At 35.4% G+C, this 27,166-nt stretch overlaps 2 pseudogenes; one reads left to right on the forward strand and one right to left on the reverse strand.

The window, feature by feature from the left end:
- Positions 1-464: 464 nt before the first annotated feature.
- LOC125856057 (uncharacterized) lies at positions 465-25,577 on the forward strand (annotated as a pseudogene).
- LOC125857098 (uncharacterized) lies at positions 2,003-3,215 on the reverse strand (annotated as a pseudogene).
- Positions 25,578-27,166: the final 1,589 nt, after the last annotated feature.

The following is a 27,166-nucleotide window of genomic DNA, read 5'->3' on the forward strand; positions in this document are numbered from 1 at the left end:
ATATGATACCATGTAAAGATATGATACTTAGGTCTAACTTAACACGAAAATCTAGATCATGAGAGAAGGATTGCTCAAATCCATATAAACTAATAGTTTGCTTGTATGGACTTGATTTGTCATATCCTTAAGTAAACAAAATTCACAAATTGATTAAACACACTTATAATCATAAGCGGGATATAATTAATTTGAACAATATATATTATTTGTTGTTTTGATTTCTTAATGAGAATGATTTATTATAGGGCCACATATCTAGTTCATTGATTGTTTAGCAGAATCTACCGAATCACTTTGGAGATTTCCCTAATAAAGTTTTATACTATTTAACACCAACTTGTTTTAGGGCAAAACATTTGTTGTCTTCCTTAATAGACTCGAAAAATAGAGTAGAAAGAAATAAGGGCATGAGAAACAACAACAGAGCAGAGGAACACAGCGGTCTATCAACGACAGTAAAAATGCCGGATGATATAGTGATGGAGATCATTTCCTTCTTGCCCTTGAAGTTTGTTGTTCAATGTAAACTTCTATCCAAGAATTTGAAAGGTAGGATATCTCATCCTGAATTTTCCAAAACATTGTTCCAATGCCAAAAAGTCACCACTACACAACTCATCTATTTAGTAGATGATGGGAGATTAATCAGACAACTCCCAAAAATCACCTTTAACCATATCACTCAGTCTGTGATGACATTATATTTTGGCGTAGAAATTCTAGGCTCATGTAACTTTGAGTTTGAGAGAATTAGGTCTTATTGTGTTTTCGGTCCCTTAACTAGAGAGCGTTAATTGATTCCATATTCGAATTCTCCTAGAAATGAGTTAGAAAAAAATAGACCAAGTGGTGGAATACCCTTATGCGGATCAATACAAATTGGTAACCATAAGTTACCTGGTTTATAATTCCAACTTGTTCTACAAATTTGCTTACTTTCATCAGAGCGATATGGCTTGTGGCGTGAAATCCAACTGAGAACCAATAGTTTCATATCCTTACCTTACGATAGTCCATATGTATATTGCCATTATTATCTGTATTTTTCAAAAGTGACGGTAGTGTTATAGCTCTTGATACAAATAAAGAAGAGGGTATACTAATTGACCCTCCTGAGTTTATAAATCATTATGTTCTCAGCTATGGAAATTTTTTTACTGGTAGGGATATGAGTGGTAGCGATATATGGCTAGGGAGGGCGCAAGGTTTACTTACCCTTGTATGCATTTTAAAAAAGTACATAGTCATCGGCACTTATGACAGAGCAAGAAACTGTTGGCGGGTTTCCCAAACTTTGGACAACTTTGTTTTAGGTCTGGATGGCCATATTATAGGCTTTCCAGTCTGGATCGACAGCAAGCAACTGTCTTTTCTGGTACGACGTCCCCCAAAATGTATCATGATCTATAGGATTATGATACCAACATCAATGTGTAAGAAAATGTTGCAATTTTGGACACAGATGATTTTCCCATGTATTGCTTGTACCCAACATTAGCTTGTGTCCATAAGACACCCTCTAATTATGTAACGACTGCTCAGCAGGCATATATTGCTGAAAAGTTGGAACACATCAGAAGATTTATTATTGAAGGTACCAGCTTGTTGAAGTTTAAGGCTTTAGTCTTTCAGTTTATGCCAGAGAAGGAGATACATGAGAATAATAGCTTGACCATACTTTAGAGAATGAATAAAATAATAGATGTGGTGTATGCACTTCATTATATTAACCATGATTTTCAAGCACCCATGATTCACTGTGATATAAAACCACATAACATTCTTCTTGATAAAGATCTGACTACTCATTTTGGGTGATTTTGGTTTAGTGAAACTCGATCCTTAATTCAGTAATGAATCGGAAGTATGGTCAAAATAATGAGGTGCATGCATACGCCACATCTATTATTATATTCATTCTCTGAAGTATGGACAAGCTACTTTTCTTATGTATCTCCTTCTCTGGCATGAACGGAAAGAGTAAAGCCTTAAAGTTCAACTAGTTGGTACCTTCGATAATAAATCTTCTGATGTAATCCAACTTTTCATGAATATACGTCTGCTGACCAGTCGTTACATAATTTGAGGGAGTCTTTTCCACACAAGCTAATGTTAGGAGGAAGCAACACATGGGATAATCAAGTTTTTTCCAGAAGTGCAACACTTTTTACACATTGATGTTGGTATCATACTCGTATCGATCATGATACTATTTTAAAGGACGTTGTACCAGAAAATACGCTTGCTTGCTGTCAATCCAGATTGGAAAGCCTATAATATGGCCATCCGGATCTAACACAAAGTTGTCCACGGTATGGGAAACCCTCCAACAGTTGCTTTCTCTATCATAAGTTCCAATGAATATGTACATTCTGAAAATGCATACAAGGGTGAGTAAGCCTTGCGCCTTCCCTAGCCATATATCGCTACCACTCATATCACTACCAGTCAAAAAAATTTCCATAGCTGAGAACATAATGATCAATAAACTCGGGAGGGTCAATGAGTATACCCTCTTCTTTCTTTGTATCAAGAACTAGAACACTACCATCACTTATGAGAAAATACAGAGAATCATACCAATAAACAGGTGGACTACCTTAAGGTAAGGATATGAAACTATTGGTTCTCAGTTGGATTTCACGCCACAAGCCAGATCACTTTATTGAAAGTAAGTGAAATTTATAGAACAAGTTGGAATTTTCAACCAGGTTACTTATGGTTACCAATTTGTATTGATCTACATTAGGGTAGTCAACCACTAGGCCTGTTTTTTCTAACTCATTTCTAGGAGCATTCAGAGAGGGAATCAATTGACACTCTCCAGTTAAGGGATTGAATACACAATTACACATAATTTTCTTAGACTCAAAGAGAATCAAACAATTACATGAGCCCAAAATCTCTACACCAAAAAATAACGTCATCACAGATTGAGTGATAGGGTTAAAGGAGATTATTGGGAATTGTGCGATTTATCTCCCATCATGTACTAAATAGATGAGTTGTGTAAAAGTGACTTTATAGTGTAGGAAAAATGTTTTGGAAAATTCAGGATGAGATATCCTACCTCTAAAATTCTTGGATAGAAGTTTACAGTGAACAACAAACATCAAGGGCTAGCGAGAGATGATCTTCGTAACTATATCGTCCGGCATTTTTACACTCGATGATAGACCACTGTGTTCCTCTTCTCTGTTGTCGTTTCTCATGCCCTTAATTCATTTTATTCTCTTTTTCGAGTATTAAGGAAGACAACAAATGTTTTTCCCTAAAACAAGGTTGTTTTAAATGGTATAAAACTTTATTAGGTAAATCTTCTAAGTGATTCGGTAGATTTAGCTGAACAAATAATGAACTAGACATGTGGACCTATAATAAATTATTCTCATTAAGAGATTGAAAAAACAAATGATATATATTGTTCAAATTAATTATATCCCGCTCAAGATTATAAGCGTGTTTAATCAATTCGTGAATGTTGTTTATTTAAGGATATGACACTTCAAGTCCATATAAGCAGACTATTAGTTAATTCCCCAATCAATGTGGAACTCTAACACCCGCCTTCATGCCCAAGCCCAAGCCTAAGCCCAATTGGAGTATGTATCAAGAGTCCAAATGGACATGACTCTACTACCATGTAAAGCTATGACACTTCAACACGAAAAGATTGCTCCTAAGGGGAGGATTATTACTTAAGTCCATACAAGTTTCATTATCATTTGGGTTTCCGCGCCACACTCAAGTTGGGTTGATCATGAAATGGGCGTTAGAATGGGTTAAAGTCCCACGTTCGTTGGGAAACAAAATGGTTAGCTGGAATGGATTTGAGCAAACCTCCTCTCATGATCTAGATTTTGAGGTTAAGTTAGATCCAAGGACCATATCTTTACATGTTCATCCCAATTTGGGATCCCCTTTGAGGGTGAATATATGGCGTGTTAGAGTGAGTAAGAGCTCCACATTAGTTGTGGATTGGACCGGTGGTTTGCTTATATGATTTGGACAATCCTTCATTCATGAGCTAGCTTTTGGGTTGAGTTAGGGCAATGAGATATTTCTTCACATTTTATATACTCTTTATAAAAACACAAATTTTTATGTGGTCCTATTTGATACATTTATAATGTACCATACATATATTTCATCAGCTCACTAGAACTAACAAAGCATTTAGCTGCAATTGCATAATTGTTGCTATATTATATTTAGCAACAATAATAAATACTACTCATATTTACAACCACACTTTATCTAAATGTCGCTAAAGATATTAACAACTTTGGATGCAATAAAATTAGCCCAATGGTCGGTTAATGTTCATTGGGATCCTAAAACAAGAGATCTAGGGAAGGAGACCACATTGATGAAAGGCCTAACTTGAAACTATGTACCGTATCACTATTGCCGCTAAAAGGAAAATTTATTGCCACTAAATATCTATTTTGTTGTAGTAACTTGAACTACTACAAAATAGATCCTCCGCGAGATCTATTAAGGACCTGGTCTTCTTTTATATTTGTTGCTCATCAAAACATAATGTTAGCTCAGCTCAACACAGTTGCTTTAGGTTCTATATGGAGAAAAAAAGGTCATAGATTAATCATCTGGCTTATGCATATGATGTTGTAATTTCTTTTATTTTCCTCGTGGGCAAGGTAATCCCTAAACTTTTGCTATGCAGGATATACAAATATGACTGTAGTAGGCCAGATAGTAAAAGGGAAATGCTTTTTCAAAATTAAGAAGTAGAAATATAAGCAGAATATTGAGAGAAATAATCCTCCGACAACTAGAGTATGATTGTTAGATGATGTCATATAATATCATATTATATTATAGATTAGGATCATTGATATAATCTTATATTTCATTTTGACATGGGAACTATGGCATGTTCCAAATTCCAGTTGAACATCCGAAAACATTGGAACAAAATAAAATCATAACATATGATGATGCTTGATTGACGAAGTCATTACTGAGAAACTGGTTAACCCTAAAGTTGTTAAGTTGACTTACAAGAAATTACATTTAGATGTCAGGAAATTGTATCTAATAGTTAAACACTTTCATGTTACTTGTTAAGTGGAAGTCTCCTATTTCTATATGAAAAAAGAAAAGGTTCAATCAATTTTTTACTGGAAGGATCGCCAAACATCTTCATTTGAAATGTGTAAGAAATGAAAGAAGAAGTTTTTTCTTCAAAATGCAGAAACGATGTCTATGGAGTACAATATTTAACAAATTAAAGTCATATTTAAATATTTAAGGGGAGAAAGTCACCTCTATTACAACATTTCTTCTCCTCCTCCTCTAGCTGCTACCACTTTTTGGATGGAAATACCTTGACAAATATTAGGGTATATACTATTAATCATGTGTTTCGACAGAGCATTGTATATAACAATTTTTGAGATTAAACATCTAAGTGGGAGATTGCTAAGGTATAAGCTATTAACCATACATTTAGATATAGTACAATATAACAATTGTGATGGTTAAAAGTATAAGTGGGAGATTGTTGGGATATATACTATTAACCATATGTTGAGATGCAATATCTATTATAGAATAAATATTTATTTGGTTTTAATATATCATATATTCGTTAATGGTGTCTATTTACTTATGTAGTAGCTTATTTAGTGTATAGAGTTTTAGCTCATACACAGAGGATTAAATCATTGGTTCTTATAAGTATAAAGTCTTTTGTTCACAATCTAGGATGGAAATTGGACATCTCATCGGTACGATTGTACCACAAGATTATATGTAGTTTATCATGATTATGGGAACGACATAGTTCAAACTTCTTGTGCTAGTGCATGTTGTATGTATTTGAACAGGACCAAGTAAAGATAGTTGTTTTAGACTGACTGACAAAAGCATATTCTCTAAAGAATTAAATGTACTTATATTCTCAATCATGATATAACTATTATGATATGTATATATTAATTATCGTTTTGATTTATTAAAATGTGGGATTTTGAGATGGGTAAATATGTCTGGTAGATTGGATGACAGTACTATATATTGGAGAAATAATAAGTTAGTTGATGAAATCCATGTCTTCATATATATATTGATTGATATGCCTTTTTGAGAAACTTATAAGTTTTCATCGTGTCAAACCTTGCAAGTGGATTTATGAATCCGACACATGAAATAAGTGAAGTAGTGCTCTAAAGGAAATTAATCATTAAGTTAAATTCGTCAGTAATTTAATTTATTAATTAGTATTTGTAATAATAACATGGGGAATCACATAAGTGTTTAATGGGAAATTTGGAAATATAAATAGAGGAGTGCAATTACGAATTTCTAGTAGAATGATTTGTAATTTTTATGGTAAGAATAATTTAAATTAATTATTTGGAATTATATCCGTAATAGGAAGCCTCAAAAATGAATTTTAGCAGCATAAACAAAGAAATACCTGGACTGTGCAGTGGTATTAGCTAGATTTCTGGCTCAATCTGCAGGAAAGGGTAAATCATTGTAATGGAGCTCAAAGATCGAAGGAAAAGCCGGATGCAATGAGAGATGGAGTGAATCGAATCTTACTTGGTTTGTTCAAGTTGTGGTGAAGTGAATTCAACGGGCTATGTTTCGATGGCATTCGTGAGAAATTAGAGTGCCTCTTGTGGAATCATCCCAGCCACAGCTTGTTGCAACCTTTGACGAATCGAGGACACTCACAAGCACATTCAACTTCGACAACCACGAACTAGAGCTTGAAGTTGGAGTTGGGGCTTTAGAATACTCTCTATTTTTGTTTTTGTCTTTTGATTTTCTTGTCTTTTCTGATATTAGGATTTGTTGGGCTGGGCCTTTATGAGGCCTGGTAATTATTTCAAGTCAATAAAGGGCCTTTATGCCCAATTTTGATTTTTTTTAAAAAAAAAATCTATGGTCCCTACAATGCCCTTATTTAATTAGAACTCAGAAACTTATTTCTATGGGAAAAGGAAGAACAATGTGGGCTTTTCTGGTTTTCCAGAAAAAACTAGGTTTTCTACTCTTTTTTGGATTAGGAAGAAATCTCTATAAACAGGGATTCTCCTAACCTAAAAAATAGATGAATTAGTTTTCTAACATACTCGTCTACCCAAGTATTGAGAGATTTAAGATGTGAACTTTGGATCATTATAGAAGACTGTAAAGTTGTTGTCTATCTTGTGGATTTCTTTCTAACTTGGAGATTCGCTTGAAGGTATCTGCTCACTCTTCAAGAGTTAATTATTGAATTAAATTTTAGCAAGTTTATGTGTTCTAGCATAATTGTATATGTTTTAGCATAAACGAATTGGTTGTCTATTATTCATGTAGGCTATAAGATAGTAGTATGCTTCCGCTGTGCATATAGTTTTCAAACAACATACGGACACAAATATATAAACAACAGCCTCTCTAGCAAACATAACTATAGCTATGAAGAGCAATTATCTAAACTATAACTATAGAGCCTTATTATGTCTATTGTCTTTGCTATATGTGATATTTCCTCATATTTTCCATTTAATTTATTTTGAGTTTCTATGTGAATAACTAGTATAAATTGTAGAAATCTCATACTTTTGGACTAATTACATGCAATAAGTTTCCCCAATCACAAAAATCCCGGATTTTCCCAATTACAAAAATTATGTTTTTTCATTGCTCTTGGATATATTCTTTAGTAGTCCGATAATTGCAAATAATACATTACTTAATGGGAGAAATGTATACGAGAGGAGAGGGGATAGGGTTTGAAATAGGAGTCCATATTGAAACCAAATTTCAACATAACAAACGACATGAGAGCAAGAATAATATATTATGGAATAGCAGGAAGATATATTGTGTCGAATTCACCCTATGTAGATTAATTGCCCGGATGCAGATCACTAAAAATTGGTAACCATATGTAAGCTGGTTTAAAATTCAAACTTATTCAACAAATTTCACAAACTAATCTACCTTCCTGAGTTTTTTGATCATTATGATATAAGCAACGGTAAAATTTTGACAGGTGAAGATATATGGCTACAGAGGGCGCAACGTTTACTTTTCCTAAGGATATACAATTTCAGAAAGTACACAGTCCTTGCTACTTATAACAGTGCAATCAGTTGTTAAGAGGGTTTCCCACACTTTGGACAACTTCGTTTTAGGTCTGGAGGCATTATTACTGGCTTTCCGATCTGGATCAACGGCTAACCAGTGTCCTTTCTGGTAGAATGTTGCTCAACACAGTATCATGATCTATACGAGTATGATACTAATATCAATGGGTACAAAAATGCCGCAGTGTTGGAGAAAGTTAATTATCCCATGTATTGCTTTCATCCAACGTTACCTTGTGTCCATAAGACGTCCTCCTATAATGCAATGACTATTAATCAGGCTTATATTGTTGCAAAAACTTAGATGACATCAGAATATTTATCATTGAAGGTACCAGTTAGTTTCAATTCCATTTTGTCCTAAATGAGACTTAAAGTTAGGATTAGAGATTCCTTTCAAAAAAAAAAATTAAAACATCTCAAGTGAGCCAACAAGTCTAAATCATTTCTAATTCTTCTCAAATTTTGTATATAACTTTGTCAAGGTATTTCCATCAAAGAAGAGAATTCTCAGATGAAAAGGAATCAGTCGGAGGAGGAGAAGAATATAGGTGACTTTCTACTCTTCAATATTTAAATATACTATAATTTGGTATTTCTAGGAGTTTGAGGACATAGTTAAACATTTTAATAGACATGGTTTTTGCATTTCAAGAAAATCTTCTTCATTTATTTTTTGCACATTTCAAGCGATGAATTCCAGTAGATGAAAGATTTTAGCATTGCCAAGTCAAGATGTTTGGGGAATATTTCATTTTAATTTGCTTGTCACTATTTAATTGAACCTTTTATTTTTTCAAATAAAAATAGGAGACTTCCACTTAACAATTAACATGGAAGTGTTTAAATAGTAGATATAAGTTACTTGACATCTAAGTGTAATTTTTTGTAAGTCAACTCAAGCACACCAGAGAGAGAAAGCTAAGGTTAACCATTTTCTCAACAATGTCTGTCAATTAAACATGTCACATGTTCTGTTTTTATTTTGTTCCAATGTTTAGATATGCTCAATTGGAACAAGCCATAGTTAGTATGTCAAATGAAATTTGGAGGCAAGTTTAAGAATATATCAATGTTCCTAATCTATAATATGATATGATACACTAATTGTCAGAGGCTTATTACTCTCAATATTCAACTTATACTTCTCCTTGTTGATTTTCAAGAAGCATTTTCCTTTTTTCTGTCCGGCCTAATATTGTCGTATTTGTATATCCTACATAGCTAACTTGAGGGATTACCTTCGAATGATAAATCGATGACCTTTTTTCTCCATATAGAACCAAAAGTACTTGTATTGAGGTGAGATGAAATCATGTTTTGATGATTGACAAAAAATAAAAGAAGACCACGACCTTAGCAGGTCTGTGGAGGAACTATGTTGCAGTAGTTCAAGTTACTACAATAAAAAGGGGTAGAATATTACATATAAAATAAGCTCGGGGGGGGGGGTAATAGGACCTTAGTAAAGGTTAGGTGTGTCTCTGGGATTTCGGGCATAGGCTGGGGGGGTACTTATGCATTTTCCCCAATAAAAAAGATATTTAGTTGTAATAGATTTTCCTTTTAGCAACAATAGTTATCAGTTATGATTACTCCTTTCCCGAGTCACTCGCTGTAAGCTCCCACTGAATATTTAGCGGTAATTGGGTTATTGTTATTGCATCCAGAGTATGGTAGATTATAAATGTATCAAATAGGATCAAATATAAAAAACATGTTTTTATACATAGTGTATAAATTGTAAATATATAGCACATAGACCTAACTTAACTCAAAATCTAGCTCATAAATGAAGGATTGTCCAAATCATATAAGTAAACCATCGGTCCAATCCCCAACTAATGTGGGGCCCATAGTCACTCTAACACACCATATATCACCCTTAAAGGGGAGCCCAAATGGAGATGAACTTGACTATGATACCAGGTAAAAATATGGTACTTTTATCTAACTTAAACTTCAAAATCTAGATCATGACATAAGGATTAATCAAATTCATATAAGCTAACCATTTCGTTTCCCAACCAATGTGGGACTCTGACCCACTCTAACGCCCGTTTCACGATCAACCGAAATTGAGCGTGGAGCGGGAGAGCAAATAATGATGAACCTTGTATGGGCTTAACTAATAATCATCCCCTTAGTAGGTAACTTTTGGTGTTGAAGTGTCACATCTTTACATGGTACCAGAGTCATGTCCATTTGAACTCTCGATACACACTCCAATTGGGCTTAGGCTTGGGCTTGATCTTGTAGGCGGGTGTTAGAGTTCCCCATTGGTTGGAGAATTAACAAATAGTCTATTTATATGGACTTGATGTGTCATATCGTTAAATAAACAACATTCACGAATTTGTATTGATATTCATTAGGGTAATCAACTACTAGGCCTGTTTTTTCTAACTCATATCTAGCAGCATTCAGATATGGAATCAATTGATGCTCTCCAGTTAAGGGATTGAAAACACAGTAACACCTAATTCTCTCAGACTTAAAGAGAATTACAACATTACAAGAGCCCAAAATCTGTATAGATTGAATTATAGGGTTAAAGGAGATTTTTGAAACAATGTTTTGGAGTATTCAGGATGAGATATCCTACCTTTCAAATTCTAGGATAGAAGTTTACAGTTAACAACAAAAATCAAGGGCCAGCAGGAAATGATTTTCATAACTATATCCGCTGGCATTTTTATACTCGTTGATAGACCACTGTGTTCCTCTGCTCTGTTACGGTTTCTCATGCCCTTAATTCATTCTATTCTCTTTTTTGATTCTATTAAGGAAGACAACAAATATTTTGACCTAAAACAAGTTGGTGTTAAATAGTATAAAACTTTATTAGAGAAATATCCAAAGTTATTCGGTAGATTCAGTTGAATAATCAATGCACTAGATATATGGACATGTAATAAATTATTCTTATTATGAGATCAAAACAACAAATGATATATATTGTTCAAATTAATTATATCTGGCTTAAGATTATAAGTGTGTTTAATCAATTCGAGAATGTTGTTTATTTAAGGATATGACACTTCAAGTCCATATAAGCAGACTATTAGTTAATTCCCCAAACAATGTGGAACTTTAAAACCCGCCTTCATGCCCAAACCCAAGCCTAAGCCCAATTGGAGTATGTATCAAAAGTCCAAATGGACATGACTCTGTTACCGTGTAAAGATATGGCACTTCAACACCAAAGGTTCGCCCCTAAGGGAAGGATAATTACTTAAGTCCATACAAGGTTCATCATCATTTGGGCTCCTGCTCCTCTCTCAAGTTGGGTTGATCGTGAAATAGGTGTTAGAGTGGGTTAGAATCCCACATTGGTTTGGAAACAAAATGTTTAACTGAAATGGATTTGAATAAACCTAATTTCATGATCTAGATTTTGAGGTTAATTTAGACCCAAAGACCATATCTTTATATGTTCATCCCCATTTGGGCTCCCTTTTGAGGGTGAATATATGGTGGGTTAGAGTGAGTAAGAGCCCCACATTAGTTAGGGATAGGACCGATGGTTTGCTTATATGATTTGGACAATCCTTCATTCATGTCACACCCCGAGGCTACCAGCTGGACACAAACACGGGACATAGGATTACGACTGACCCCAAGCTAATCCTACTGGCATATCATAAGCATACTTAAATATAAACTGAAACAAGAAACGCTATGTGGAAGTTTAATCATAATAAAACTAAAATGATGGGGAATACCCAGACTAAGTCTGAATATATATATATATATATATATATAAAGCTGAGAAGAGTTTAAGATACTGAAATAAACTCAAGTACGAAAATTGAATCTAAGGATGTTTGAAAATAGCCTCTAACTAGCTAGAAGAGTTGCGACATGCCCCAACTAAATCTAGCAAAACTAAAACTAAAACTAAAAGAAAAGAAGGATAATCATGTCACTTCACATCGAAGGATAATCATGTCACTTCTCATCGAAGAATGAGGACTCACCACTGATGCTGTTGAATTGAACATCGGGAACCGATATATGGGTGATCTGGATGCTAAGAATTTGAACCTACATCACGAGAAGATGTAGCATAGAGTATGCGTCAGTACTTGAAAAGTATTGAGCATGTAGGATAGAATAAAACTGAATAATAACTTAATCGAATAAGCAATAAAGCATATAAGTTGAACATGATATGGTTACTGGAAATGCTGAACATGGCTAAACTGAATGCAATGACCAAGTTTATAACATGCTGAGACTGAATACTAAACTATACTGATAGAATGGTCAATGCATAGAATCTGATTGAACTGTAAGGGAGCTACTAATAACCGACATAAAACTACATGAGCTATATGTGGAGTTCGATATAAACGCCCCATCAAGAGGACCCAATATACCCTGCCAGAGGTATAGAGGCATGCTGGCGTGATCACTAAAATGATGCCCACGGAGGGGACTTACAACCTACGGGGCACGTAGTTCTAGGACTTGAGGGTGACTGACCTTAGTATACTTGGTATTAAGCTTCTCCCAATTAAATATGTAATTAATAATTTATGACTGAATTTTTGTAATACTGGATAGCTCAAAACTGATATGCTAATTGAAAATGCAACATTAATATGCTGATAATGAAACATTCAAATCTGAGCCATGTATATCTGAAATATCTGACCTAGAATGTGTAATTCGTAAACTAAATGAACTACATATCTAGGGTTCTAAATTATGAGAGAATCTACACAAAATGATATTAAAATCATGATAATCCGATTAGGATCACTAAAGTAACTAATTCATAATAATTTGCTGAAATTCTAGAAACCCTAGGTCTAGATAATATGAAGGGAATCAAGAATCTAACTGAATTCTAGGGACCTAATGGGTGAAAGGAACCCACTAGTGAAATCCCATATACTTGGTGATGAATGCCTCAGAGAAATCTTTTCGATTTCAGGGCTGGAACTGATGGAACCTTGATGCGTTCTTAAACTAGGGTTCTTGACCTATTTCTTCTCCTACACTCTAATTTTTCTAAGTTTTGAATGAATGATCTAACTTAGGTAAGTTTTAGTTATGTTTCTAGGCTAAAATTGATCAAAACCACGTAGATTAGGGTTTAAAAGACGTAGTTTAGGGGTCCAACGCATAACAAAGAGACCTAAAGACCCCTGACTTAACTGTTGTCGAGGTCACCGATAGACTAGACCGACAGACTGTCGATCGACTGACGGTCTGTGCTAGTCAAACTTCAATCAGGTCTGGGGGCTAGATTCTGAGGGTCCGACCTACGTCCCTGGACCACGGACAATGGTCTAACCTACGGTCCTTAGGTCCTAGCGTGGCCTGACCCTTAGCTAATTTTTTTGAGGCTTTTGGGAGAGGGTCGCAGGTGGTGCACCACATACTTGCAGGACGGACCGTGGGTCCTCCTACGGTCCGTGGATGGTGCCCGTTGGTGCCACCTTCAACACTTGAAATCTATAATCTGGTCTGTTCTAGCATACGGGGTTTTACATTATCTTCCCCTTGGGACCATTCTTCCTCGAATGAAGACTAATCTAGCTGAAATGGAGGGAGAGAGCTGCAACCCCTACCACTAATCACTGGAAACTCATTTTTGACTGAACTAAGTTCGATGAACATGGAATTACGCTGAAAATGCAAGTACAAACTGAAAGAACATAATACTAAAACTAAATTTACGCATGAATGAATGAAAAATTGAAGAGGAACTATTACCTCAAGCAGGAATGGAATCGAAAGGAAAGAGGTGAGGATACTTGGCCTTCATGGCTGCTTCTGCTTCCCAAGTAGCTCCCTCTACGAACTGACTCCTCCACAAAACCTTGACTGAAGCGACTTTTTTATTTCTCAACCTTCGAACCTGACGATCAATAATATCAACATGTACCTCTTGATAAGTGAGACTATCTTTCACATCCATACTTTCTAAAGGCAGAATAGAAGTTGGGTCACCCACATACTTCTTCAATAACGAAATGTGGAAAACCGAATGCACTGTTCCTAGTTCTGTTGGCAACTATAACTCATAAGCCACTTTACCAACTCTTTCCAAGATCTTGTAAGGGCCTACATATCTAATACTGAGCTTTCCTTTCTTTCCAAATATCATCACCCCTTTCATTGGCGACACTTTCAAGAAAACTCAATCATCAGCGTGGAATTCTAATTCCCTTTTCCTTACATTTGCATAAGATTTCTGGCGACTCTGGGCTGTCTTAAGTCTATATCTAATGAGTTGCACTTTCTCCATAGCATCATGAACTGAATCTGGCCCTATCAAGGCTGCTTTCCCCACTTCAATCCAACTAACTAGAGATCTACATCTACGCCCATAAAATTCCTCATAAGGGGCCATCTGAATGCTAGAATGGTAACTATTATTGTCGGCGAACTCTATAAGAGAAAGGTGATCATCCCAACTACCCTTGAAGTCGATAACACAAGCTCTGAACATATCCTCTAAGGTTTGAATGGTACGCTCTACCTGGCCATCCATCTGCAGATGAAATACTGTGCTAAGGTTAACCAGAGTACTAAGACCTTTCTGCAATGGCTTCATGAAAGGAGAGGTAAACCGAGGACCTCTATCTGAGATGATAGACAAAGGAACCCCATGCAACCTAACTATCTCATTAATGTAAATCTTGGCATAGTCCTCCATTGAATCTATAGTCTTAACAGCCAAAAAGTGCGCAAATTTAGTAACTCTATCAACAATCACCCAAATGGAGTCATGATGTCTGCGAGTGCAAGTTATACCTGTGATGAAGTCCATGTTCATCCCTTCCCACTTCCAAGTAGGAATGTTGATCTCTTGGGTCATACCTCCTGGTTTCTGATGTTCTACTTTAACTTGTTGGCAATTAGGGAACTTAGCCACAAAATCCGTTATATCCTTTTTCATACCATTCCACCAAAAGACTTCCCGCAGATAACGGTACATCTTAATGGCACCTGGATGAATAGAATATCTGGAATTATGGACTTATGCGAGAATCTTATGTCTAAACTCACCCACCTTAGGAACACATAATCGACCCTTATAGCGAAGTACACCATCTCCCCCTTGGGAGAAAACTTCAACTCTCTGCTAATGGACTGCACCCTTTAGTTGAAGCAATATCAGATCATTGTCTTGCTTTTCCTTAACCTCCACTACCAATTAGGATTCTGACCAATTCTAAACTGTTACTCCACCATCTGATATGCTCATAAGACGGACTCCTAAGCGAGAAAGTCTCTGAACATCCTTTGCTAGCTCCTTTCTGTTTTCCTCAATATGTGCTACACTACCCATAGATAGATTGCTAAGAGGATCTTCTACTACATTGGCCTTACCAGCATGGTAATGCACACTCATATCATAATCTTTGAGGAACTCAAGCCAACTCCTCTAGCGAAGATTCAACTCTTTCTAGGTGAACACATATTGAAGGCTCTTATGGTCTATGAACATATCTACGTGAACACAATACAAGTAGTATCTCCAAATCTTAAGTGCAAACACCACTGTTGCAGGCTCGAGGTCATGAGTTTGATAGTTCTTCTCATGCACCTTAAGTTGCTTAGAAGAATATGCTATAACCTTACCTTGCTGCATCAACACACAACCTATGCCGACTCTGGACGCATCACAATGGATCACATAACAATCTGAACCCTCTGGTAGAGTCAAAGCATTAGTTGTAGTCAACTAGTTTTTAGTTCTGCAAAGCCTTTCTCATAATCATCTGACCACAGAAACTTGACTTTCTTCTGCGTCAACTTAGTCAATGGAGAGGCTATGGATGAAAATCCTTCCACGAACCTTCTGTAATAACCTGCTAGACACAAGAAACTTCTGATATCTATAGGAGAGGTAGGTCTAGGACATTGTTTCATTGCTTCTATTTTCTAAGAATCCACTCGGATTCCGTCGCTAGACACAATGTGACCAAGGAAAGCAACGGATTGCAACCAAAACTCACATATGTTAAACTTAGCGAATAGCTGGCGATCTTTGAGAGTTTGCGGAACAACCTTCAAATGATTCACATGTTCTTCCTCATTCCTAGAGTAAATAAGGATATCATCAATAAAAGACGATAACGAACAAGTCCAAATACTGCTTGAACACTTTGATCATCAAATCCATGAAAGCTACAGGAGCATTGCTTAGTCCAAATGACATAACTATAAATTCACAATGACCATATCGAGTTATGAAGGCTGTCTTCGGAATGTCACTATCTCTAACTCTAAGATGATGATAATCGAATTTGAGGTCGATCTTTGAGAAATGACTAGCACCCTGGAGTTGGTCAAACAAGTCATCAATCCTAGGGATGGGATACTTATTCTTGATTGTGACCTTGTTCAACAGACTATAGTTAATGCACATTTTGAGAGAACATCTTTCTTCTTTACGAACAACATTGGTGCACCCCATGGGGAAATACTGGGTCTGATGAAGCCGTTATCTAGAAGGCCTTTCACCTACTCTTTCAATTCCTTAAGCTCAGCTGGAGCGATTCTGTAAGGAGGATTAGAAATATGCTGGGTATCTGGAAGGAGATCAATTCCAAAGTAGATTTCCCTTTCGGGAGAAACTCCGGGAAGATCTTCTGGAAACACTTCTGGGAACTCATTAACTACTATAATTGACTCAAGAGTTGGGGTTTAGGAGCTTGTATCCTTAGCTCGAACTAGATGATAGAGATAACCCTTAGAGATTATCTTTCTGGCCTTAAGGTAAGAAATGAATCGACCCATAGGTGCTAAGCCACTACCCTTCCATTCTATGATTGGTTCATCTGGAAACTGAAAACGAACAATCCTAGTTCTACTATCAACTGAGGCATAACAGGAATGTAACCAATCCATGCATAGAATGATATCGAAGTGTACCATTTCTAACTCTACAAGATCTGTTGAGGTGACTTTCTGGGAGGCTATGATAGGGCAATTTCTGTATATCCGTCTAGCTATGACTAGGTCACCGACTGAAGTAGAGACTGAAAAGGGTTCTAAGATAGTTTCTGGACTAACATCAAATTTGACTGCTATATAAGGACTTACAAAAGACAAAGTAGCCCCTGGTCTAACTATGCATAAACATCAAGGTAAAAGACTCGTAACGTACCGGTGTCTACATAAGGAGAATCTTCCTAATCCTGGTGAGCCTGGAGAGCATACAACATGTTTTGGCACTGACCGCCACCTGTACCCTATGAGTTACCCTGCTGAGTCGGGCGACCTGCTGGTGCTGCTGAAGTTGTAGAGTGAGCTCTACCATTATTACCTCCTTAACCCTGCTTAAAAGGACAATCCTTCAACCTGTGACCAGACTGACCACACCTAAAACATACTTTCTTTCCTACAAGACACTTGCTCGAATGGTTCTTCACACATTTCAAACAAGTTGGGTAGGTTCTGGTGCCTAAAACACTACTTGATTCTTAGAGCCTGATGCCCTACCTTTTTGATCATTACGAAACTTGGTGGATGGAACACTAGCACATGAAGGTGCTGGAGTTGAAGACTTCTTCTGAAACTGCGAGCGATTTCCACCACCCAACTTCTATAGAGAATAGTCATAGTTGCATGTCCTTGCTTTCTTATTCTTCTTGGCATGTTCCCTAAGCTTATCACCCTCAACCTACTGAGAATGAGTCATGAACCTTGAGATGTTCATATATTTAAGTAACATAGCATTCCTACACTCTGTTTTCACAAGATCGGATACCCCATATATGAACTGGTTCATTTGAGCCTGGAATATGCAACTTGGAGAATTAGGTGAAATGGAGTCCATACTCTTAGACCGTCATAGAACCCTGCCTCAAATTCATACACTCCTGAGCTTTTTCCTCCCTCAACTTAGGAAAATCTTGTCCAGAAAGGTCTCACTAAAGAATTCCCAAATGATAGGAGCTAACATTTGTATCCCTGATCTCATTCCACTGAGTATACCAGATATGAGCTACATCATTAAGCTGGTAAGATGCCAACTCAACCCGGTCATTTTCAGTTACCTACATCACTCCAAAGATCTGCTTGACCTAATCAATGAAGATTTGGGGATCCTCACCAATCTGCAATCCAAAGAACTTAGGCGAATTCATCCTACCGAAGTCATGAATCTAGCTGCAGCTTACCCAATATTAGCATTTTTCAGAACTGGAGCCTGCTGATTGATCTGGTTGGTTACACTCTGAGCCAACAACTGGATAGCATTCTGGAATTCAGCATTCGAAACTTCCTGATATGGGACTTGAGGACCTTCGTTTGCATTCCCAGCATTCACATTTCTTCCATAAGCTCTACGAAGAGGCATGATCTGAAAGCGCATAACGAAGAATTAGCACGAGGAATTAGATCATACCTTACGCACGATAAGAGTAACAAAGAAATTGAAGTTTTTTCTAACTCACTTTGTAGCCTCCTTCTCATTAGATGTGGTGCACTTCACACCCATGAAAAGAACTCTACTTAGTGCGGCTTTTAAAAAATCCTAGGTCTCATAAGCCTAATGCTTTGATACTAAGTTTTTCATGCTCCGAGGCTACCCCCTGGATGCAAACACGGGACCTAGGATCACAAGTGATCTCAAGCTAACCCTACTGGCATATCATTAGCATACTTAAAGATAAACTGAAACAAGAAACACTATACAGAAGCTTAATCATAATAAAACTGAAATGATGGGGAATACCCATACTAAGTCTATATATATATGTATGTATAAAGCTGAGAAGACTTTAAGATACTGAAATAAACTCAAGTACTAAAAATGAAACTAACTATTTCTGAAAATAGCCTATAACTGACTAGAAGTGCTGGGACATGCCCCAGCTAAATCTAGCAAAACTGAAACTAAAACTAAAAGCAAAGAAGGATAATCATGTCACTCGTTCTTGAAGAATGAGGACTCACCATTGATGCTACTGAACTAAAGATTGGGAACCAATCTATGCGTGATCTGGAAGTTGAGAACCTGAACCTACATCACGAGAAGATGTAGCGCAGAGTATGTGTCAGTACTTGAAAGGTACTGAGCATGTAGGATAGAATAAAAATGAATAATAACATAAATGAACAAGCAATAAAGCAATGATAAAATCTGAACATGATATGGATACTGGAAATGCTGAACATGGCTAAACTGAATGCAATGACCAAGTTTGTAACATGGTGAGACTGAATACTAAACTATACTGATAACATGGTCAATGCAATAGAAACTGACTGAACTAAAAGGGAGCTACTAATAACCGACATAAAACCACAAGAGCTAACTGTGGAGTCTAATATATACGCCCCATCGAGATGACCCAATATACCCTGCTAGAGCTATAGAGGCATGCTAGCGTGATCACTAAAATGATGCCCACATAGGGGACTTACAACCTACGGAGAACGTAGTTCTGGGACTTGACGGTGACTGACCCTAGTCCACTCAGTATTAAGCTTCTCCCAATTGATTATGTAATTAATAATTTATGACTGAATTTCTGTAATACTGGATAGCTCAAAACTGACATGCTAACTAAACATGCAACGTTAATATGCTGATAATGAAACATTCAAATCTGAGGCATGTATATCTAAAACATCTAACCTAGCATGTGTAATTCATGAACTTAACGAACTACATAACTAGGGTTCTGAATTTATGAAAGAATCTACACAAAATGATATTAAAATAATGATAATCTAATTAGGAACAATAAAGTAACTTATTCATAATAATCTACTAAAATTCTAGAAACCCTAGGTCGATAATATGAAGGGAATCAAGAATCTGACTGAATTCTAGGGACCTAATAGGTGAAAATAACCCACCAGTGAAATCCCACATAACTGGTGACGAATTCTACGGAGAAATCTTGTCAATTTCGGGACTGGAATTGATGGAACCTTGTTGCGTTCTTGAACTAAGGTTCTTGACCTCTTTCTACTCTTACACTCTAATTTTTCTAAGTTTTGAATATATGATCTGACATAGGTAAGTTCTAGTTATGTTTCTAGGCGAAAACTGATCAAAACCACATAGTTTAGGGTTTAAACGACATAGTTTAGGGGTCCAACGCAATAGGAAAAGACCAAAAGACACCTGACTTAACTGTTGACGAGGTCACCGACGGACAGTCAATCGAATGACGGTCCGTGCTGGTCAACCGTCATTCGAGACTGGGGATGGATTCTGAGGGTCCGGCCTACTGCCCTGGACCACGGACCATGGTCTGACCTACAGTCCGTAGGTCCTGGCGTTGCCTGACCCTTAGCCAATTTTTTTGAGGCTTTTGGGAGAGGGTCGCAGGTGGTGCACCACGGACCTACAGGACGGACCATAGATCCTTGTACGGTCAGTGGATGGTGCCCATGGGTTCCACCTGCCACACCTAAAATCTGTAATCTAGTCTGTTGTAGCATACAGGGTGTTACAATTCATGAGATAGCTTTTGGATTGAGTTAGATCAATGTGCTATTTCTTCACATTTTACAAACTCTATATCGAAACACTCATTTTTATTTGGTCCTACTTGATTCATTTATAATGTACCATACATATATTTCATTAGCTCACTAGAACTAATAAAGGATTTATTTGCAATAGCATAATTATTGCTATATTATATTTAGCAACAATATTAAATATTACTCGTATTTTACAACCACACTTTATCTAAATGTCGCTAAAGACTTTAATGACTCTGGATGCAATAACATTAACCAATGGTCACTTAATGTTCATTAAGAGCCTGAAGCGAGAGATCTAGGAAAGGAGACCACATTAAAGAAAGGCCTAACTTGAAACTATGTACCGTATCACTATAGCTGCTAAAAGGAAAAATTATTGCCACTAAATATATCTTTTGTTGTAGTAAATTGAACTACTACAAAATAGATCCTCTGCGAGAGCTATTAAGGACCTGGTCTTCTTTTATATTTTGTCGATCATCAAAACATAATTTTAGCTCAGCTCTACACAATTGCTTTAGGTTCTATATGGAGAAAAAAAGGTCATAGATTAATCATCCGACTTATGCAGATGATGTTGTAATTTCTTTTATTTTCCTTGTGTACAAGGTAATTCCTAAAGTTTTCTATGTGGGATATACAAATATGACTGTAGTAGGAGAGATAGTAAAAGAGAAATACTTTTTAAAAATTAACAAGAAATATAAGCATAATATTGAGAGTAATAATCCTCCGATAATTAGAGTATGATTGTCAAATGATGTCATATCATATCATATTATATTATTGATTAGGATCATTGATATAATCTTAAATTTCATTTTGTCGTGGGAACTATGGCATGTTCCAAATTCCAATTGTTCATCCGAAAACATTGGAACAAAATAAAATCATACCATATGACGATTCTTGATTGACGAAGACATTTCTGAGAAACTGGTTAACCCTAGAGTTGTTGAGTTGGCTTACAAGAAATTACATTTAGATGTTAGAAAATTATATCTAATATTTAAACACTTTTATGTTAATTGTTAAGTGGAAGTCTCCTAATTTCTATTTGAAAAAAGAAAAGGTTCAATCAAATTTTCAATGGAAGGTTCGCCAAACACCTTCCTTTGAAATGTGAAAGAAATGAAAGAAGAAGTTTTTTTCTACAAAATGCAGAAACCATGTCTTTGGAGTACAATATTTAACAAATGAAAGTCATATTTAAATATTTAAGGGCAGAAAGTATCATCTATTACAACATTTTTTCTCCTCCTCCTCCTCCGACTGCTTCCACTTTTTGGATGGAAATACCTTGACAAATGTTAGGGTATATACTATTAATCATGTGTTTCGTCATAGCATTATAACATTTTTCAAGATTAAACATCTAAGTGGGAGATTGCTATGGTATAACAATTGTGATGGTTAAAAGTATAAGTGGCAGATTGTTGGGATATATACTATTAACCATCTGTTTAGATATACTATCTATTATATAATAAATATTTATTTAGTTTTAATAGATCATATATTCATTTATGGTGTCTATTTACTTATGTAATAGATGATTTAGTGTATAGAGTTTATCTCATACAGAGAGGATTAAATCATCGGTTCTTATAAGTATGTACTTTTTTGTTGACAATCTAGGATGAAAATTGGGCATGTCATCAGTACGATTGTACCACAAGATTATACGTAGTTTATCTTGATTATGGGAACGGTATAGTTCAAACTTCTTATGCTAGTGCATTTTGTATGTATTTGAACAGGACCAAGTAAAGATAGTTGTTTTAGACTGACTGACAGAAGCATATTCTCTAACCTGTTAAATGTACTTATATTCTCAATCCTGATAAAACTATTATGATATGTATATATTAATTATCGTTTTGATTTATGAAAATGTGAGATTCTGAGATGGATCAGTATGCCTGGTAGATTGGATGATAGTATAATATATTGGTGAAATAATAAGTTGGTTGATGAAATCCATGTCTTCATATAGAAACTGATTGATATGCCTTTTTGAGAAAGTTATAAGTTTTCATCGTGTCAAACCTTGCAAGTGGATTTATGAATCCGACGCATGAAATAAGTTAAGTTGTGTTCTATAGGAAATTAATCATTAAGTTAAATTCGTCTGTAATTTAATTTATTAATTAGTATTTGTAATCTTAACATGGGGAATTACATAAGTGTTTAATGAGGAATTTTGAAATATAAATAGAGAAGTGCAATTATGAATTTCTAGTGAAATGATTTGTAATTTACTATGGTAAGAATAATTCAAATTAATTATTTGGAATTATTTCCATAATTGAATTCTCAATTAACGTTTTTTATTTAATCTGTACTAACAAATACTTAAAACAATAATTTTGCAGAAACATAAACAACAAAGTTTAAAGCATGTACTCAAAAATAACAATTAATAATATAAGCATAAATTAATGATTGTAAAAAACATATCAGGATCTGTAAAGATAGAATGAAACAGAATGGAAAAATAAAACGGTTGTAAGTGAGTCATTTAACAGCAGCAAAGTACACAAATATTCAATTGTCCAGAAAAAGAAATTCAAAATTTTCGTTGTTTTAAAATGAGAGGAAATTACTCTATTTATAGACAAAAAAGGGACATGTTAACGAATGCTTATTGTGTCTTGTCACAGAGGCCACAACTCTTTGGAAAAGTTACAACCCTTTAGGAAGGTCACAACCCTTTGGGAAGGTCACAACCCTTTGGGAAGGTCACAACCCTTCGGAAAGGTCACAACCTTTCATGAAAGTCACAACTTTTCATAAAAGTCGCAGCTATTCATAAAGTCGCAAACTTTTCATGAAATAGGAAGGCCAGTTTTGGAAATAAAATAAATTAAAAGAGAATCTTTGCTTGTGATGGCGCCATGTAGGCGGGTCTAGGATTTTCTCTTTTATATATATATATATATATATATATATATATATATATATATATGATAGGAAGCTTCATAAATAAATTTTAGCAACATGAACAAAGAAATAACTGGACTGTGCAGTGGTATTAGCTAGATTTTTGGCACAATTTGCAGGAACGGGTAAATCTTTGCAATGGAGCTCAAAGATCGAAGGAAAAGCTGGATGCAATGAGAGATGGAGTGAATCAAATCTTACTTGGTTTATTCGATCTGAGGCGAAGTGAATTAAACGGGCTATGTTGCGATGGCATTCATGAGAAATTAGAGTGCCTCCTATGGAATCATTCCAACCAAAACTTGTTGCTGCCTTTGACGAATCGAGGACACTCACCAGCAAATTCGACTTCGACAACCACCATGCCAGACGAACTGGAGATTGAAGTTGGAGTTTGATATTTAGAATACTTTCTATTTTTGTTTTTGTTTTTGTTTTTGTCTTTTCATTTTCTTGTCTTTTTCTGATATTAGGATTTGTTGGGCTGGGCCTTTATGAGGCCTGGTAATTATTTCAAGTCAATAAAGGGCCTTTATGCCCAATTTTGATTTTTTTTAAAACAAAATTCTATGGTCCTTACAATGCCCTTATTTAACTATAACTCAGAATTCTATTTCTGTGGGAAAAGAAAGAATAATGTGGGTTTTTCTGGTTTTCAGAAAGAAAAAAAATGAGGTTTTCTACTCCTTTTGGATTGGGAAGGAATCTCTATAAATATGGATTCTCATAACCTAGAAATAGATGAATTAGTTTTCTATCATACTTGTCTACCCAAGTATTGAGAGATTTCAGATATGAACTTGGGATCATTATAGAAGACTACAAAGTTGTTGTCTATCTTGTGGATTCGCTTGAAGGTATTTGCTCACGCTTCAAGAGGTAATTATTCAAATAAATTTCAACAAGTTTATGTGTTCTAGCATAATTGTATATATTTTCGCATACACATATTGGTTGTCTATTATTCACGTAAGTTGTAAGATAATAGTATGCTTCCGATGTGCATATATATTTCCAACAACAAATGGACTATAAACCGCAGCCTCTCCAGCAAGCATAACTATAGCTATGAAGAGCAATTATCTAAACTATAACTATAGAGCCTTATTATGTCAAATATGTTTGCTATTTGTGATATTTCCTCATTCTTTTCGTTTAAATTATTTTGAGTTTCTAACTGAATAACTAGTATAAAGTGTAGAAATCTCATACTTTTGGACTAATTACATCCAATAAGTTTCCCTAATCACAAAAATACCGGATATTCCGAATTACAATAATTCTGGTTTTTCATTGCTCTTGGATATATTCTTTGGTAGTCCGATAATTGCAAATAATACATTACTTAATGGGAGAAATGTATACGAGAGGAGAGGGGATACGGTTAGAAATAGGAGTACTATTGAAACCAAATTTCAACATAACAAACGACATGAGAGCAAGATGAATATATTATCAAATAGCAGGAAGATATATTGTGGCGACTTCACCCTATGCAGATTAATTACCCAGATGCGGATCACTACAGATTGGTAACCATAAGTAAGCTGGTTGAAAATTCAAACTTATTCTACAAATTTCACATACTAATCGACCTTCCTTAGTTTCTTGATCTCTATGATATAAGGTAAGGTAAAATTTTGACAGGTGAAGATATATGGCTACAGAGGGTGCAACGTTTACTTTCCCTGAGGTGTACAATTTCAGAAAGTACACAGTCCTTGCTACTTATAACAGTGCAAGCAGTTGTTAGAGGGTTTCCCACACTTTGGACAACTTCGTTTTAGGTCTGGAGGCATTATTATTGGCTTTCCGGTCTGGATCAACAACTAACAAGTGACTTTTCTGGTAGAATGTCACTCAACACTGTATCATGATCTATACGAGTATAATACTAATATCAATGGGTACAAAAATGCTGCAGTGTTGGAGAAAGTTAATTATCCCATGTATTGCCTTCATCCAACGTTACCTTGTGTTCATAAGATGTCCTCCTATAATGTAATGACTTCTAATCAGGCTTATATTGCTGCAAAAACTTAGATGACATCAGAAGATTTATCATTGAAGGTACCAATTAGTTTCAATTCCATTTTGTCCTAAATGAAACTTAAAGTCAAGATTAGAAATTCCTTTCAAAATTTGGTTTAAAACATCTCAACTGAGCCAACAAGTCTTAATCATTTCGAATTCTTTTCAAATTTTGTATATAACTTTGTCAAGGTATTTCCATCAAAGAATAGATTTATTAGAAGAAGAGGAATCAGTCGGAGGAGGAGAAGTATATAGCTAACTTTCTACTCCACAATATTTAAATATGACTATAATTTGTTATTTCTAAGAGTTTGAGGACATATTTAAACATTCTATTAGACTTGGTTTTTGCATTTGAAGAAAATCTTCTTCATTTATCTTTTGCGCATTCCAAGTGATGAATTCCAATAGATGAAAGATTTTACCATTGCAAGGCCATGATGTTTGGGGAATCTTCCATTTTAAATTTGCTTGACACTATTTGATTGAACCTTCTATTTTTTTAAAGAAAAATTGGAGACATCCACTTAACAATTAACTTGGAAGTGTTTAAATATTAGATATAATTTTCTTGTCATCAAAGTGTAATTTTTATAAGTCAACTCAAGCACACCAGAGAGAGAAAGCTAAGGTTAACCATTTTCTCAACAATGTCTTTGTCAATTAAACATTGTCACATGTTCTGTTTTTATATTGTTCCAATTTTCATATGCTCAATTGGAACAAGCCATAGTTAGTATGACAAAATGAAATTTGCAGGCAAGTTTAAGAGTATATCAATGCTCCTAATCTATAATATGATATGATACACTAATTACCGGAGGCTTATTACTCTCAATATTCTGCTTACACTTCTCCTTGTTGATTTTCGAGAAGCATTTTCCTTTTTTCTATATGGCCTAATATTGTCATAGTTGTATATCCTACATAGCTAACTTGACGGATTACCTTCGAATGATATATCTATGACTTTTTTTTCTCCATATAGAACCAAAAGTACTTGTGTTGAGCTGAGATGAAGTCATGTTTTGACGATTGACAAAAAATAAAAGAAGACCAGGTCCTTAGCAGGTCTGCGGAGGAATTAGGTTGCAGTAGTTCAAGTTACTACAGTAAAAAAAATATTCAGTCGTAATAGATTTTCCTTTTAGCAACAATAGTGATCAGTTATGATTGGTCGAACTATGTTACAAAGTTTCAAGTTAGGCCTTACTTCAATGTCGTCTCCTTTCCCAAGTCTCTCACTACAAGATCTATAACATCCGAAAATTTGAAGTGGCTTTGAAGGAGCTTGAAATTTGGAAATAGTTATTTTTGGAAAAATTAAAAAAAAAAAATCTGGAAATTTGGCTAAGTGTGGAAATCAAGGAGTTTTTGGCCAACTTTGAGTAGTCGTAACTCCTAGCTCAGGATGATTTAGGAGTAGTTCCAGTTATGGTTGCGAAGCTCGTGGAATGACCTTTTCAACGCCACCGAGTTTACTCGATTCCGAGTTCGTATGAGGGAGTTATGCCCTTTAGAAGTTGGGCAGTTGGAAGGGAAATCCGTCTGAAAAATTAAGGGCATTTTGGTCTTTTCACAAATCATTTCTTTTGAGC

The sequence above is a fragment of the Solanum stenotomum genome, chromosome 2 (genome assembly GCF_019186545.1).
Source record: "Solanum stenotomum isolate F172 chromosome 2, ASM1918654v1, whole genome shotgun sequence".
In the NCBI taxonomy this organism is placed as follows: Eukaryota; Viridiplantae; Streptophyta; class Magnoliopsida; order Solanales; family Solanaceae; genus Solanum; species Solanum stenotomum.